Source organism: Tupaia chinensis, unplaced genomic scaffold, assembly GCF_000334495.1.
Source record: "Tupaia chinensis unplaced genomic scaffold, TupChi_1.0 Scaffold000346_1, whole genome shotgun sequence".
NCBI classification, from domain to species: Eukaryota; Metazoa; Chordata; class Mammalia; order Scandentia; family Tupaiidae; genus Tupaia; species Tupaia belangeri.
In genome coordinates, this window is record NW_006159840.1 from 6955926 (window position 1) to 6960712 (window position 4787).

The 4787-nt window shown below is 60.9% G+C and overlaps 1 long non-coding RNA gene across 4 annotated transcripts in view; it reads right to left on the minus strand.

Annotated features, from left to right (window-relative positions):
* Positions 1-4787, minus strand: part of LOC102477032 (uncharacterized) — a 27147-nt gene that overhangs the window by 14707 nt on the left and 7653 nt on the right. The window lies entirely within an intron of this gene.

Below are 4787 nucleotides of genomic sequence, written 5' to 3' on the forward strand. Positions count from 1 at the left end.
GGGCCTCAGGGGAGGGCAGCCTCCACTCCCGATCCCATGGCCCAGCCTCCAGGCCTAGGAGAGGATGAGTCAGTTCTTCAAGCTGCCCAGTTGGTGACGACTTGGCTACAGTGGCCCTAGGAAATCTACCGACAGGAGCAAGGTCTTGGCTCCGCGGCGCCTCCTGTGCACCCACCGATGCTCTTACAGTCCCGATGTCCAGTGAAGATGCTAGGCCTGCAGCCGAACCCCGTGGGTCTCCTTGTTGGGATAAGAAACCTCCTGACAGGCAAGTCCCTGTGTCCCGCAGGGAACGTGGGTGGAAGTGGTCCTGACGCCTGAGCCCCAGCCCGCCGGACTGCTCTGCAGTGACTCCTGAATGTCGGAAGAGTCCAGCCTAGGGCCCTGTGCAGAGGCAGAGGGGACAGGACGGGGTAGCAGAGGTGTCACCGGGGCACTGTGGTCCTGAGAGCCCCAAAGACTGCTGGCTTCCCTCCTCAGGCCTGTGCTCTGAGTCTCCTGGGTCACTGAAACCCAGGTGTGCGGACAGTCCTTCCTCCTCCCGAGCTGAGCCATCACACAGCCCTTCTCCGGAGCAGTGCCAGTGGCAACCCTGAAGGCCAGCTCTAGCTCAGAGCCCAGAGGGACCTGGCCACAGCCTCACCTGCTGGAAGGGACAGACACTTCCGTAGGCTCGTCTACACCCGAGCAGCCCCAAGCTCATTTCTCCTCCCGAGGTTTTCAGGAGGGTGTGCTGGGCCACCATCAATCACCGCGCTCGGACACGACAAACATGAGACACTGGGAGCAGACGTCAGACAGGGACCCTCTGCCCCATCACAGCCGTGGGCTGTGAAGACACACGTGGGCATCCGGCGCTCACGAGAAGCTGTGCCTTCCTCTCCTCGTCCTCAGACCACCGGCCAGGCGTGGAATTCGGGGGGCTGTGGCCTCCCCTGGGAGACGTATGGTGACTTCCTTCACTAGCCGCCACTTCACACCCAGGATTTCCTTCTATGGAAGGTGGGCAAGAAAGCACCACAGCTGGGGCATGGCTGGGGCGTGGCTGGGGCGTGGCTGGGGCTGGGGCTGGGGCAGGGGCTTCAGAGCACATTGCCCATGATCCCACGGGCTTCAAGTCCTGTATTTGAAGCACGGTTCGGAGGGCCGGGTGGGGCGGTGGTGGAGCAGTGGGCCGACCTGCACGGGAAGGCCTGTGTCTGGAAGCTCCCCGAGTGGCTGCACATGCGTGTGCCCGTGAACAGGGGCGGCAAGCCGGGTGAGGGGGCCCCGCACCAGGACCCTACGTGGCATGCCGTCTCTCTGCCTAGCTCCCTCGGGATAAGTAAATGCCCTTTAAGTGGGCACTGTAAACACTTCATTCTGAGAAGTCCACCACAGGGAGTCCGCGGCTCAGAAACGAGCCCATAAAACGGCGAGCGGGGACCACAGCGCCACGGGCAGGAGGCCGCTGCCTTAGCCGCCTCGCAGAGCACTGCCAGCGCAGGGATGGATGAGCGTGCGGAGTGACGGCACTGACGGGCTGGCATTAAGGAAGCCGTGTGAGCCAGGTGCCCGCTGAGGTTCGGGGCAGCCCTGCCTGTGGGGTCGCCCTTCTGCATTACCTTTTAGGTAACAGTTCTCCCTGTCCTTGTGAGGCTTGCCCCTGGAGAAGCAGCCCAGTGGCAGCGCGTCCGCTTACGCCCTGATCCTGTCCCCGAGTAGGGAGCCAAGCTGCCCCCTCTCCCCTGGCTGCGGCTCCACCCACACAGAGCTCTGCTCTGCACGCCTTCCCTAACAAGCCCTCGGCCTGGGGACACCGCCCAGCTGCCTTTTCCAGTAACGCTAGGACAGAGCATATTAACAGCTCTGGCTCTGAGCACCTCTGACTCCATACTCAGCTTCCTCTCACCGTCCCTCCCAGAGCACCCACAGCTCGGCAGCTCTGCAGTCACACTCCCCCCTTCTGTAGCCTGTGTCTTCAGCAAATCCCACATTCCCTAGTGGGCCACCGTTCACACCAGTGTCGGGGCCACCTCTGCCATTCCTGAGCTGCTCGGGTTTTCAGCCCTGAGTCCCCTGGCTTCTGTCTGTCCCACCTCTCCTCCATGGTCACCTGGTCCCCCAACTTCCAGCAGCCTACAACCAAGTGACCATCACAAGTCCCAGCCTAGGTCTGCAAACATCACTGCAGCCTCCTCTGGAAGCCTGGTCTGCCACTTCCTGCTAAACTTCCAGTAGCTTGCCATGACCCACAACGCAGGAGCCTTTTCCAGGCCTCCTCTGGTTCGCAAGCTCCACTGTGGCCCAACTGCTCTGTCCTCCCAGGTGGAGCCTCGGCCATTTCTCACGGACCATTGCTCAGACTGTCACTGCATCTCCCCCACCCCCGAGGCCTGGCCTTGCCTGGCACCTGCCAACGTCCTCCAGAGCCGGCTCGAGCCCTGTCGCTGCACCTGCCCTTCCTGCAGTGAGACTCCGCGAGTGCACGCAGGTGTCATGCTGGAAGTCACAGACCTAGTACGCACAGGGTGCCCAATCACGGCAACAGGACTAGAAGACCACGGGCCAGTGGCCGACGAGTGGTGGAGGGAGGAGAGGAGGGCCGAGATCTGGGAAACAGAGCAGGGCTGGGGAACACGGAAACCACCTTCACGGGCAGAGCGAGAGGACCCACAGGAGGAGAGACGAGGCACAGTGACAACCTCCAGTCTCTGACCAGAAAGACAGCACTCAGAGAATATGCCTACTTCCAGACGCAGAGATGGAGAAAGGATGGCAGCTCACGCTCCGGTGAGACCAAGGTGTTTCAGGTGGCTGTGCTGTGAGGCCGGGGACCAGGGGGGCTGGTGCCCAGTGAGGTCGGTGCAAAGTGAGGCCGGTGCACGTGAGGCTGGTCCATGAGTTTGCACACTTCGACCTCAGGTAGGTCGGCTTACTCAGGAGTCTGCAGAGCCCTCTGTGGTCTGGGCTCTTTGCCACTGGCCAACCGTGCACCAACCAGTGGTCTCTTTCAATTTTTTGAATAGAACAATTTCGTATTACCTTTGATCTTTGCAAATGGTGTTTTCTCTGCCTCAAATAGTTTTCTCATCACTTTCTTCTGGCTAACTCTAATTACCCTTAGGGCTCAGCCTAAATACCATTTCTTTGTGAGGCCTTCTTTAAACTCTCTAATGAGGCTTGGGCCTCTGGCTGTTTGTCTGGATCCATCTGTCCACACGCTCAGAGAAGTCTGGGTTTTTCCTTTGTAACTTTTAATCCAGTTCTAGATAATCACCGAAGGTTAGCCTCACTCCCAGAACTGGGAGGTCCACGCAGGACTGTTCCTCTTGCTAACACCCTGTCCCCAGGGCCTCGATAGCTCACATAGGCAGCAGTTCGGACCCCCTGCCCACCTTTACCTCAGAGGCGGTCACTGAGGCGCCGAAAGCCTGTGAGCTTGTGGTGGAGGCGGTGGCTGAATCACCAGGCATAGACGTTTAGGGCAGAGAGTGGGCAAGTTAGAAGGGAGGTTGAAGAAACCGCAGGACACTCACCCAGGCTCGCCTCCACTCTCGAGTCCCGTCCCCATGCCCAGCAGGTCACTGGACGGTGACTGATGTACTCACTTCTCTAACCCCCGGGCTACAAATCCAAGGCCAGGATAACTCTGCAGGGTTAGAAGGTGTTCAAGAAACCAGTCACGGTGTAACCGGAGGTGGCTGGTCCCCCCACGCCGTCTTCCCAGGCACCGACGGAGCCTCCTCTCGGGCTGGGCCAGCACTCATTTCTCGCCACTCTTTTTCCGTGTCCTTCCCGTGGTTTTCCCTTTCCACGAAGCTCCTTTAGACACACATGCCCATCCTTAAACTCCTGCCGCTGCCTCGGTAAGGACAGGAAACAGGGTGTCCTCGTGACTGTAACTCAGGTCAGATCACGGGGTCCCTGCTCTTGGCCCAGGCCTGTTCTCAGCAGGTTCACCACTCCCCTGCATTTGGAGCCAGGAGGCCTGGCCACCTCCTCACACAGCCGGCCACTCAGGAGACCCCGCAAGCATATTCCGAGAGCGAAGATGTTTCTTGAGCTGCGAGGAGCAAGAGTCCCTGGATGCCACCTTCCTCTCCCGTGCCCTGCTCAGACAGGCGATTTTTCAGAGGTGTTATCCCAGAGTCACAGAAACACAGGAGAAAGGGACCTAAGCCAGTGGGAATGAGAGCTGAGTCCTCCCTCCCTCGCCCCTCTTTCCTTGGGGACGCTGGGGTCCCGTGCAGTGAGGAAGTCCCTGGGGGCAGGGATGCCCAAGTCCCACCTGGCACAGCAGAGCCATCCTGGAGGTGGCACTGCCCTGCATGGGGCAGTAGCCAGCACAGCACCTCGTTGCCACCCAGCCGGGGCGATCGAAGGTCGGAGGGAGCCCTCTGGAAGGCTGAGGCTGGAGAACGCGGCCAGCGAGAGCTGGGGTGGTCTCTGTGGGTGAGACTGCACTGGACTACTGACGTGAACACACTCGCCAGAAATGCAGGCCGACGTGGACGCAGGCGCAACCGGGGCGCTGTGGCACAGCACGCCCCTCCCTGCCAGAAGCCGTGCGCCAGCCGGTGTTAACTGCATGGTCCCCGCAGCTCCCTCCGTGGGCGCGGCTCGGGCCGGCCTTGGGAAGCATGAGGGACCCAAAGGCAAGGCAGGTCGGCCAGTACGGAGGTGTGATAGGGCAGGTCGGCCAGTGCAGGGGTGTGAGAGGGCAGGCCGGCCAGTGCGGGGGTGTGAGAGGGCAGTGCGGGGGTGTGAGAGGGCAGGCCGGCCAGTGCGGGGGTGTGAGAGGGCAA